Source organism: Heptranchias perlo, chromosome 2, assembly GCF_035084215.1.
Source record: "Heptranchias perlo isolate sHepPer1 chromosome 2, sHepPer1.hap1, whole genome shotgun sequence".
In the NCBI taxonomy this organism is placed as follows: domain Eukaryota; kingdom Metazoa; phylum Chordata; class Chondrichthyes; order Hexanchiformes; family Hexanchidae; genus Heptranchias; species Heptranchias perlo.
In genome coordinates this window covers 110,140,405-110,153,378 of record NC_090326.1, presented here as the reverse complement: position 1 = coordinate 110,153,378, position 12,974 = coordinate 110,140,405, and the positions used below count along the sequence as shown (strand labels likewise).

Sequence of the window (12,974 nt, the reverse complement as noted above, 5' to 3'; positions counted from 1 at the left end):
ATGTTATTATTTTTCACATTATTGTAAGATGTAGTTGCTGAATTTCTTTACTTTATGTTTGTCCAGCTGTTAACCAGGCTCATTCGTGAAGATGATTATTTTCACCTTGCAATTCTTGGGGGGTGGGGGGGAACGGGAACTGGGGGTGGGGGGTGATATATATGACACTTGCATTGTTTTGTTTTTATTATTTGCTGGAATATTCTAGAGGGTCTGGAAATAAAAGCAACTATTTATTATCACACCAATTCGAGTGTTTATTCGGGCATAACAAGGGAGTCCATTTTTTAAATGTATTTAGAAAGCAAGTGCTTTCAAGTGCGCTCTCAAAACATTTAAAATTTACCATCTTGGAATGGAGCACTGCACATTCATGTTTACACACATGTGCAGAACTCTCTTCGTGGTGCAAATGTAGATTTATAGCCCGCAGTAGAAATTGGCAATAAACTGCTCATTACAGCTATAAATCTTAGTGATAGCACAGTACAACCACAGTCTTATCAGCTTTTGTTTGCAGTTTTGTTCTGCATTTCGACCTACCTTCTTTAAAATTATGATTTTGAGAATTCCTTTCCGTTGTCTTTCATTTTTTGAGTTTTTTTGGAGCATTTACATATGAAAAGTAATTTTTTTCCTTTTTTTAACAGAGAACTTGAAGGTCAGTTCTCAGCATAAATTTACATCATATTTGAAATTGTATAGAAAATGCGATGATGTATTGCTGATTCTGCTGATATACAACACCGTAGAATTTTATTTTTAGTCAACAATATTTGAACAGTTATAGTTGCAAGCATATGGAATTTCATTGTGAATTGCTATAAGTCTTCTTTATTGAAAATCAATTGATTACTCATCTATCATTCAGATACAGCACCATTTAAAAAAAAAAATGTTCTCAAACACATCTGAATTACTGCTGGAACGAGTGCTGAGACTTGAGATAAATTTAGTTTCTTGATGATGGTAGAAAAAGTAGAATATCTATGTTCATGATTATGCCATGTTTTATATGTTATTAAATAAAGTAATTCAAGAAACAAACCTAGGTACAACAGTTGACCAAATATACATTGTTAAGACAAAAAAAAATGTGGTGAGATTTTGAGGCTTCCAGCCCAGCATAGGGCCAATTCTCCTGGCCCTGCTGTATCTGTGGACAGCAGCAGCACTACACTGCACCTGTCTGGGCTGAGCAGTGGCATAATTTGGTGCCCTCAGCCATTAATGTGGACCGGGGCACCCTGGCATAGGTTCACCCCCTGACTGGCCAAGAAAATGAGAGGAAAATGAAGCACAGCTTGAGACGCTTGCAGCTATGAACTTTGAAGACCTTCTGGCTGTCACTTGAGAATAACAGCCAAAAGCCTCCAGGCCCAAAAATCAATGTTGGCCTGCAAAATAAAGTCCACCTGCCTCAGCCCTGATGCTTCTAATCTGAGGGAGTCACTGGTGTAATGCCCACTGCTGTCGTCTTCATTCATTTCGGAAATTGGGCACCCAACAGGCAAGCGAAGAGGAAATTGAGGCATGAGGTCCGGATATGTTCCCTTGCATTCATTTATATTACATTGTTGGGCCTGTGCTATTACAGGCACGGGCTCAGCTCGAACCCCCAAAGTAGCCCTAGAAATCACGGAGCAATGTTAAGGGGATATACCTTAGGGAGACCTGGTATAACTGGTCTCTGCTCCCCTTTCCCTGACCTTTGCTTCCGTGGGAATGGGGGCAAAGGTCAGGAAAATTGATGCCCTTGCGTTTTCGGCAGTGCAGCCAATGGAAAAGATTCATAGAATTGCAACGAGATATTTTCTGGTTTTAAATTATTGTGTCATGAAAAGCTGCTAAAATAAGATTAAGGGAGATATGAACTCAATTTTTTAAATAAAGAATGGAATTGATCATGTGGACGAACCATTTCTGGGACAAAACAAAGGCTGTGGAAGCCATGAGCTAAACTTAGCATAAAACATACATTTTTCACACTTTGAGTCATCAATTTATTGAATAGTCTGCAAAACTGACTCAACCGAAGCATTTACATGGGAATTTAATCAATTTTTGAGTCAGCAAAGTGTGGTGAAAAGTGTGTTTGGGACAGTTTAGAAAAAAACAAGAATTGGTCAGGTCAGTGTCATGAAACTATGCCTGGATGGTACAGGAATCTGTATTTCCTAATTGGCCTTTTCGTTGTCCAATTTCCTTAATCTTAATCTACAACACAAATGGCCCTACATTTTGAATTTAAATTTGGCATTGTTTACCTATAGAAACGCCAAAGTGCAGAATATATCTGTAATGTACCAGTAAAAATACATTTTGAGGTTAGACTTGGACACATTTTCAGAATAATACAGAAGAACGTAATATATTGCAAAATGACTTTGACCTCAAGAAGTTTGATACTCTTTTTGCTATATCTAACGGTTAAAAGTTTTGGTAATGTAATTGAATACTAACTGATCAAATGTACACAGACTTGCGATAACATCTCTCACCTGAATGAATATATAAGTCAAAGTTCAAAAGCAACTTTGCCTCTTTTGTAATCCTTGTTACTTAAAACTGCCACAGTCATTCTAACTTTGCAACAGTAGAGGGAGAAAACAACTCTCGTTGCGACGTTAGGCGACATCTTTAGTGCGTTCGTGAGGAGTTTCCTTTGATTGGTATTTGTAGCAATGTCAGATGTTCCGCGACCAGCCCGGAAGCCACATGGGCTTTCTGAGAGAATTATTTCCGCTAGTTGCTCGTTCAGTCGCATGATGCAGGCGAGAACTTTACCTGCGCAATATCCCGGTGACTATCGCAGCATAAGCATCACCGTTGCACCTGTAGAGATGTACAATGTTGGAGTCTTTGAAATCTTATGGCACAGTTCCATGTTCTCAGATTTTATTGTAAAAGTGAGGTGTCTTCTTAAACTTGTGGTCCCCAAACTTGTAGATCTCTGCAGGGATACCTTGTGAACCGGCTGCTTTTACACCCAGTATTTGCATGATCTGACATTTATTTTCTCACTCCACCAAATCCAGGAAAAGTGTAGAGAAGATCACCAGAATCTCGACGTGGTTTTTTGGAGCTGATAAAGGCATTCGATTCTGTGAATTGTGTTGCTGCTTTGGCAGATTCTTCTGAAGTTCTCTGATGCCCTAGAAGATTTGTGAATATTCTACGGCAATTACATGTTGCTATGATGGCCCGAGTACTAGATCAAGGATGCATGTCATCACCATTTGTAATCATCAGTCGTGTCAAATAAGTTTGTGTTCTTGCCCCAACCCTATTCAGCAGTAATTAGGGTTTCCAACCCTCCAGGATTGTCCTGGAGTCTCCAGGAATTGAAGATTAATCTCCTGTACACTGCTGTGAGTATCCTGAGAGAAAAATCATTGGGGCTTTTGTTTATTAGTTGGAGAAATATTGCAAATGGGAAAAGGCTGTTTGACTGGCAGGGAGGTTGGAGGTCATGTGATGAAACCTCCAGGAATACATCCAACCAGACTTGGTTTCCCTAGCAGTACTGCTCAAGGCATTCACGAACTGTTCGACATAGCACGGACGGTGGCATCTTCATCCTTTGTCGGCTGTGTGCAAAAATGTAAGTAATACAGATAACCTTTCACGACCTGCTTTTGGCCGATTGCTTTTTACTTGGCCACGCTCTCGAGGACGTTCATTTGCTTTGCTCAGGTGGTGCAGATGTTTTGGTCTTACAGTCAACTTAAAAAAAGTATGAAGTCATGGTCCAACCCATGATCATCCAGTCACATTCAATAATGTACCACTTAAGGTCCCGGACAAATTCTGCTACCTCTGTAGCGTTGTATCTCCAGAATCGACGACACCACTCACTGGATTGCCAGGGCCAGCTCTGCCTTTGGGAAACTCAAGCGGAAACTCGGGCAGGAATGAGGGGTTAGTCGGCCAACAAAAGTCGCTATAAATCAAGCTGTTGTCCTCACCACCCTATAATATGGATCAGAGTTGTGGATCTGCTATCGTTGTCACATCAAGTGACTTGAACATTCCCACTGGTGATGTCTATGATGTATCGCTGGCGACAAGCGCCAGGACAGGATGCCTACCACTGATGTTCTCAAGTGTTACAATATAACTGGAATTAAGGCCATGAACAAATAGGTACAGCTGCGCTGGTCTGGACATGTCACTTGCATGTCTGATTATGGAATTACCAAAGCCATTTTCTACGATGAGTTGCAGTTCAGATATCACAACTGAGGTGGCCTTTAGTGTCTCTTTATAACGTTCAAGTTATAGAGAGACACTAAAGGCCACCTTAAAATTTTGCATTATTAACTCCAATACCTGGTAAATTACAGCCACCAACAGACCACAAAGGCAGCATGCCTGCTGCATTAGTTTCAATGAATTTGAGGCTGCGAGGTTATGAGATAGGAACACAGGAGCAAGAGTGGGCCATACAGCACCTCAAGCCTGTTCCGTCATTCAGTTAGATCATGGCTGATCTGTACCTTAACTCCATTTACCCACCTTAGTTCTGTAACGCTTATTACTCTTGCCTAACAAAAACTAAAGATGTGGCTGCCAAGCACCTGGTACGCAAAGCATCTTATCTATCCGCCTCGTGGCTATCAATGTTATATGTGCGGTCATACATATGCGTCCAGGATTGGGTTCTTCTCCCATGAGTGCATCCACAACAACTGAGGCTCACCTGTCGATTCGATTGGAGACTCCATCATTTTTAGCAAAATTGTAAGCCCATTATAAAGGTAGTTACTCAGAGTGGTAGAAGGTGGGAAGTGGTATTCCAGAAGGATCGGTGCTGGGATCACTGTTGTTCACCATTTACATTAATGATTTGGACTCAGGAATCGGAAGTACAATTTCAAAATTTGTGGACGACACCAAATTGGGGGGGGGTATAGTTAATACCGAGGAGGACTGCAACAAAATTCAGGAAGACATTGATAAACTTGCAGAATGGGCGTGTAATTGGTAAATGAATTTCAATGTAGTTAAATGTGAGTTACTACATTTTGGTAGGAAGAATAAGGGAGCTACATACTGCTTGGATAATAAGAGTCTAAATGGGATAGAGGAGTAGAGAGATCTGGAGGTACAGATACACAAAACACTAAAAGTAGCAATGCAAGTTAATAAGGCCATAAAAAAGCAAGCCAAGAACTGGTGTTCATTTCTAGAGGCATAGAATTGAAAAGCAGAGAAGTTAATGTTAAGCTGGTATAGAACCTTGGTTAGACCACACTTGGAGTACTGTGAACAGTTCTGGTCTCCAAAGATAAAGGATACAGAGGCACTGGAGAAGGTGCAAAAAAGATTTACTGGGATGATACCAAAACTGAGAGATTATATCTATAAGGAAAGATTGAACTGGCTTCTGCTCTTTTCTCTAGAAAAGAGAAGACTGAGGGGTGACCTGATAGAGGTATTTAAGATTAATAAAGGGTTTGATTGGAGAAGATGTTTCCACTTGTGGGGGAGACCAGAACTAGGGGGCATAATCATAAGATAGTCACTAATAAATCCAATAGGAAAGTAAAGAAAAACTTCTTTACCCATAGAGTGGTTAGAATGTGGAATTCACTACCACAAAGTGTAATTGAGGCAGCTAGCATAGATGCATTTAAGGGGAAGCTAGATAAACACATGAGGGAGAAAGGAATAGAAGGATATGCTGATAGGGTTAGATGAAGTAGGGAGGGAGGAGGTTCATGTGGAGCATAAACACCGGCGTGGACCTGTTGGGCTGAATGGCCTGTTTTTGTGCTGTACATTCTATGTAATTATTTTTGAATTTGTTTGTGATTGCACTAAAAATACCAAAGAAACAAAATCTTCACCAAACACATTTAGATTGCTGATGCACAGAGTGACAAGAGCAATTCTTCTCCCTCCAATATGTGTTGTCTAATTTTTTTTTAATCCCCATATTGTTAAATTATGCACTTTGGAAGTCGTCAATGACATGAGTAACAATATTTTTACATACTCCAAATGTGTAAGATCCATTTTTTTGGATGTGTATGGTATTTGTATTCCAGTATCCTTACAAGGGACGAGTGATGAATTGGATTTGTAAATCAAAATAGTTTGATTTTCAGTTCTTCAGATCTTTGTTGAAAAATAGTATTGACAGAATTCAGACAAATTTAGCTTCAGATATAGATTTTTTTTTTCTAGGAGTAACTATTTTTTCCTTGCTGTGGAAAAACAGACAATACTTGTAAACATTATGTGGCTGTTTGAATTCTGATCCATTCAGTCTGCTGAGTATTCATTAAAAAAAAATCTCTGAATGTTCAAAATCTGAAATAACAGAAAATGGTGGAAATACGCAGGTCCTCCAGCATCTGAAAAGAGAAAAGATATGTTCATGTTTCAGGGAATATTCTTCAGTTGACGAAGGGCTTCCAACTGAAACGTTAACCTCCTTCGTTCAGTTGCTGACGAGTCTATTTTGTTTCTCTAGCATCATTTGTTTTAATTTCTGCCCCCTCACAGGGGCCTTCGTTTTCAAAATTTTGAGGTCCCATCTCTACAGCAGAAGACACATTTCCCTTACATTGTATGTTTGAGCTTTGTTCTAAGTGAAATGGGACCTCTGTCGGGCGGCCCTGATCCCTTTTATTACGAAGTTCAAATGGAGTGCTGGAAATAGTTGGATAAAATAAAAGTCATTATTTTGATGCATGACTGCAGGTTATTGCCCAGGTCACACATACAGTCCTACAATGGAAGCAATTTAGCCAGCATACACAGTTAGGTCTGTTTCTGCATACAGTTAAGCGCAGTAACTTGAATCAAACAGATACTTGTTTTGTTGTATAAAAACAAGATGAACCTGGAGACAACTGCTGAGGACACTTTACACCATGCTGTTGAAACCCAAGTTAATAGCGGAGAGAATAGGTCCATTTTGGTAGCAATTCATGAATCAGCATCAGCACTCCACCAATATTTATATCTTTTTGGGAGAAAATGTTTAAGAAGTTTGTGGAATAATCACTGTCAAGCACTCCTCAACAATCACTTCCATGATGTGGCACTTTTGTATGTTGACTTGTTCAAGGGTCAGCACTCAAATGTGAATGTCAAGCAAGGTGAAGGAGGCAGTATTCAGTAAGCAGCTTCATCGAAGGATCATGTTAGCAGGAGCCACTGTCATCAAGACTACAAAGCAAGGGACTGTTGAAGTGTGGAAGCACGGGAAGGGTGCATATTTCCAGTGAAAGAATTTGGAAAGAAGAGATCATGAAGTGTTTTTTGATTGTTTCCTGGAAAATAAATGAATTAATAGTACTTTCCTTACAAAATGCAGGTAGATAATTAAATATTACAGTAAATTAAATAAATCTTAGCATGTAACATTGCTGGAGCAACTATTTACTGTCCATCAGTTCAGCATGCTCTCTGAATCTGGTGGTACGTAATTCCTTTGACAAACATTAATTGATTTCTGCCGTCACTGTCTTTTCTGGAAACTTCCAGTCACACTTTCTTTGGTCTTTCAGTTGAACAACCTGTACAGTAGAAGCAAAAGCAAGGTTTGTCTCAACACAGCCCCAATTACTGTGTAACAGCTTTGTGGAGCTCCACTTTATATATGTTGTTGCTGTATAATTGCTGCAGGAGAAAAGTATCCCTGCAGGATATACCCTTGGATCACGACTTTGAATGACAGTTCCCAAATGTGCATCTGTCACTGATCAAGGTACTTGCTAGTAATTGTGCAGGAATCATTTGAAAGTGATAAATGGGATCCGAATACTGTGGCTCCCCTTTGGCAAGTCTTTGCTTGATATGTATATTCTATTCCGTGATGACTTCTGAAAAAAGAAAATCATTCCTTCTGGGTTGTATCTGTAACGAAGTTATTCGTGATTGAAATATTACCACCATTTTGTTACCTTGACTGTGGGTCTAGGTATGTTTAAAAAAAATGAACAGATCTCCTGTGGCATTGCTCATGGATAGCCTGGGACCTGGACCATGAATTAGTCTTTAGCTGCTAATCTGGCTGGTTTAAAGGTTATTTTATATCTGTAACAAAGTGTAACACTTTGAAACATATATGACTCCTAGAGTGTGATAGGTATGCTGTAGAGATTTAGTCTGCCATGGTGCTGCAGACAGCAACTCAGAGGATACTCTAATGCAAGGGGCTGTTGAAGTGCGAAAGCATGGGAAAGGTGCATACTTCCAGTGAAAGAATTTGGAAAGAAGAGATCATGAAGGTTTTTTTAATTGTTTCCTGGAAAATAAATTCATTAATAGTATTTTCCTTACAGAATGCAGGCAGATAATTAAATATTACAGTTAACCTTTTCAGGTAATATTGCTGGAGCAGCTATTTACTGTCCATCTGTTCAGCATATGTTTTTTTATAGCAAAGACCAAGATATATATAAAATTCCAGTTTTAATTTTTTTCTTAGCTGCCTCTTTCCTTATTTACCAAATATCTCTGCAACAGTTCTTGGTGTATTTAAGCAAAATCTTACAGTACAATATTTTAAATTCAGCATTTTTACTCGGAACTCCTTTCAAGCTTGAATAATGGTACAATCCCTCAACAACCTGTTATCTGTTCTGTTAATATGAGTTCTCTGTATCAGCAAATAAAAGGAACACAGCTGCAGTAACTATATGAAATATCAAAAATCCAGTTCATGAAATTTGGCACCATTTAAAGTTTATCGTACATGTAACATGTTAACAACTGTTGAATATAGTAACCATTTTTTCCTCCAGGAAAATTGCCTCAGAAAAAATTGAAGAGTTCATGCTGTATTTTGTGCCTGATCTTTTATACTTTTGCATTCATTTGTTCTCATGAATACCATGTGGTGGTGGTGGAGGGGCGGGGGGGGGGGGGGGTTGCAGAGATTACAAATAGCAAATGCACTGTGAATGACCAATGTTACCGCTAATCACAAAATCCAGATGTTGTGCAAACAGGTACATGCTGGGAGATTACCTAACAGTGATTTGTCTGGGAACCTGCATGAACTCGAGGCTCAGCTTTTTCATCTAGGCAGAGACCTCTGACAGAAAACATTGTTACAGGCATTTCAAAAACAGAAAATACCATTGCACAGGCAAGTTTAATTTTGTTTTATAAATGTAATTTTTTTTTATGTTGCAAACTATATTTCCAGTCATCAGTGCTTAGTGGAGAAAGTGAGATGGTGGCCAAAAGGATTTAAAAAAAATATTTGATTTGATTGTTCAGCTTCTCCCCTCCTTTTATTGGTAGATTATGCTAATTGCTGATATTTGATTAATTGTTTTCACATGTTCTCGGGTAGTTCGTATTGAAGATTTACTTACCTGCTTGCCTCGTGTTTGATTTAGATGCTCCGAGTCTGTCGAACTGTGATTTGTTACTTTAACAAAATTGAAAGTGTAATAACAATTTGCACATAAAAAGTGTGATGTTGAAGTATGATGCTCAAGATTTAATGAGACTGCAAATGTGATACATTCTCTCGCTCTCTTTTAAAAGAGTATGGGGAAAGGGCAGGGGAATTAGATTAAGCGGACAGCTCTTTCAGAGATTATGGGTCAAATGACAGCCTTCTGTAAAATCCTATGATTCTATGAAAACACCTACTGCGTTCCCTTTACTGACACACTCTGATTTCCTGAAAAAATTAAATTTGTCAATCATGACCAGCCCTTTAGTTTAGGACTTTCAAAGAGCAGCTGGAGGCCATGGAGAAAATGACTCCTGGGAAGAGCAGGAATTCATGACTTACTCTCGACACCTTCCCTCCTTCCTAGAAAGACTATCGTTTTTGGTAGTCCTGCTACTGCTTTTGCTGCTTGTCATAAAGCAGCTGACTGATGACTTCTGGATAAAACTATCTCTTACAGAAAGCCCAGTGGCTCCTGTCACATTCAAAACTGTTACTATAGAGGAGAGAATGTAAAGTGGCCTATGGGAGATAAAGGAGATTCACCTCAAAGTTGTTGCATTTCAGTTGAACGTTTGAGGTAGCTTCCCAACTGGATTCCTTTAAAATACACTTTCACCACTGCAGGTGATATGCTCTCATCTCATAAATCCAACTTAGTCAGGCTAGGTTCAGGAAGAACTGGATAATAATCTCAAAGATGATGAAGCAGCAGTGTAACCTGAAAACATTGGGAGGGTAATCTAAGAATCTGTAATATTCCAAACGGCTTTAACAGTTTTATTCATCCTTGACGATATGGTCCATTGCCAGTACCAAATGTGCTGATGGAGAGTAAGCTAAGACAGAGTGCAAACAGCAGAGCTATTGGGGGCAAAAATGGGCCATGTAGCACCTGTTTTGTAGGCGCTATGCGGACTCCTAAGCCTCAACATGAAGTGCGCAGAATGCTATCTTGGTAAGGGGGAGCACCTAACAAATGCCGGCAGCATGTAGAGTAGAGAAATTATGACGTAAATCAGTGTGCAACGCTGATTTGAAGCAGCCGACGGCATTTTGGAACTCCATGCTCCAGCCAATGTCCTGTCTTAACCTCACACAGCTGAACAGAATGTAAACGGCAGTGAGGACTCCTCACCAGCACTATTAAAAGGGATCATGCAGGAGTTACAGGTTAGTTGCTGGATTAGTTATTCTGGCTGCTAGTACAATTGTGCGTGTTCTGTTTGTGGAAGTTTTCTATACTTGGAGAAAGTTGTAATGTTCTATAGAAAGTGGTCTGGCTGGTCTAGCAGTACTGTTAGTGGCATTTAAAATAGTGTGCTGAAAAAAGTTGCTTCTTGACATGGGTAGCCTGCTGGGGCTTCCTTTGGGAAATGAGCAGGACTGGGAGCATGCAGAGAGGCCAAGCAGAGCAGGACAAGCTGCCAGAAGAGGGAAGAGGAGGAAGTGGCAGGGAGGCAACAAGGTAGACAGGCCCTGTCTGCCAGAGTTCTGCATGATCATATGATTAATGAGCAACACCAGTAACCTCAACGACACCTCCCCATTTACCAACAGTCTCACACTCCTTACTTTCCTCTCCCACGTGACCACCAAATTGTTCTCCTTATGATTACACATTGCTTCCTCCCTCAGCTCATTGCAGAAATAAAAACCACCACCAAATACAAATTCATAACCACATTTATAGATTTACACATGAAATGATTCAAACAAACTGATACTATTCACCTTTATGCATTCCCTTAGTGCCTGTTGTTCGTGTGCCTTTACCTTTCCTAGTGCTCCTATGAGGTACAACCCCAGTGGCTGGAACATGGGTGGTGGAAGGCTGCTGAACTGCAATTGAGGAGACTGCAGATGGCCTTGGAGGACAACCTTGAACAGCTCTGGGCCTGGAGGGCCCTGCTTCAGACTGCACCATCTCGCCCAGGTCTGCAGCAGTCTGGCCTGGCTGGCTGACTGGCAACAGCAAGGGCACTGGTGGAGTGGCAGGGGTTGGAGCAGGAATGCTGTCATCCTGAGAGAGGACAGCAGGTTCGTCTTCCATGGCACCACTGCCACTCTCCTGGGGCAGCGCCTCAGCAATCCTGGTGATCTGCTGGAGAACAGATTGCTGGAGTGCTGTGACGCCCTAGAAGCCCAGTTCCACAGTGGAATCCGGAGCCACGATAGCAGCAGCCTGAGCTTCCAAAGCAGCAGTCAGACCTTGGGATGGCAGCTGTTTGTGCACTGCAGCAACTCGCCAAGGCTTCTTCGACAGCACCTCCCAAACCCGCGACCTCTACCACCTAGAAGGACAAGGGCAGCAGGCGCATGGGAACAACACCACCTGCACGTTCCCCTCCAAGTCACACACCATCCCGACTTGGAAATATATCGCCGTTCCTTCATTGTCGCTGGGTCAAAATCCTGGAACTCCCTTCCTAACAGCACTGTGGGAGAACCGTCACCACACGGACTGCAGCGGTTCAAGAAGGCGGCTCACCACCACCTTCTCAAGGGCAATTAGGGATGGGCAATAAATGCCGGCCTTGCCAGCGACGCCCACATCCCGTGAACGAATAAAAAAAAAATGCAAACTATGACATCGGTCATCAGACGCTGCATCATGGTGGGTTCCGCAGGTGTGTTGATGGAGGTGACTACCCATTCTATGTGGGAAAGAATGGGCTCCAAGCTCTGCACAAAACCCTGTGCCAAGTTGGAGCTAGACTCCTCCATACCTTTTGACATTGTGTGCAGGCTTTCTGGCAGGCTTTCCAGTGCATCAGCCTTCTTCTGTAGCCTGGCCCATCGAAGTCCTCACCTGACTCCTCTGCAGCAGAACTTGTGTGCGACCTCACCCTCCAGCGAGCTGGCACCTGTGGTATCCGTTCCCCCGTCCCGTCCCGGCTCGTGCGCACTTGTGCCCGGTATCTCACCACGTGCAGATCCCTCCTCTATCCTAGCCTCTCAAGTATGTGCAGTGTCAGTATCTGAGCTGGTGGCTGTGAGTGTAAGATCGAGTGATGGTGTGTCATCCTCATTACTTTCATCTTCCTCTGCCTCCTCTGACTGTGCCGGTTCCAGTTCTTGGGTATCTGAAGTAACAAAGGGACATTGGTTGAGTTGTGGTGAGGGGAGAGGAGAAAGTAAGACGTGCGTGCTTACGTCATCTGCAGCATGTGAGTCAGAAAAGATTGTGGGCTGAGGGAGAAGTGGGAAGTGAGAAGGAAGATTAGGAATGCAGAGACCCTCCTCATCGATACCTCCAGCACCGCCAGGGGCCATGGCCTCAGCGACGGCCCGTCCAATGGTGGTCAGCCCTGTCTCCTCCATGGGGGTGAGGAAATGTAGGTGCGCCCGTCCTCCCCCAGTTCTTTCCTGCTGCCTAGTGTTGTGTGCCACATTCTCCTGCAAGAAAGAGGGAAGTGTGTCAGTGAGTGTCCTGCAAAATGTTTGGGTGATGTTGTTGTCATGGTTGAATAGCTGCCAGTGTTTGTCACTTGTGAGTTGTGGATGTGCGGCTTGCAATAATGGTAATGTGTGAGGGTGAGATGCA

General features: G+C 41.8%; 1 protein-coding gene across 2 annotated transcripts in view; it reads left to right on the top strand.

Annotated features, from left to right (window-relative positions):
• cntnap2a (contactin associated protein 2a) overlaps positions 1 to 12,974 on the top strand; it is a 1,620,024-nt gene that overhangs the window by 62,798 nt on the left and 1,544,252 nt on the right. Inside the window, exon 1 of one of the 2 annotated variants that reach the window (XM_068005683.1) lies at positions 3,324 to 3,604. The exons of the other annotated variant lie outside the window; for it this stretch is intronic. The gene's annotated coding sequence lies outside the window, so the exon portion shown is untranslated. Of the gene's footprint in view, positions 1 to 3,323; positions 3,605 to 12,974 lie in introns of those variants that run through there. 2 annotated transcript variants of the gene reach the window in all.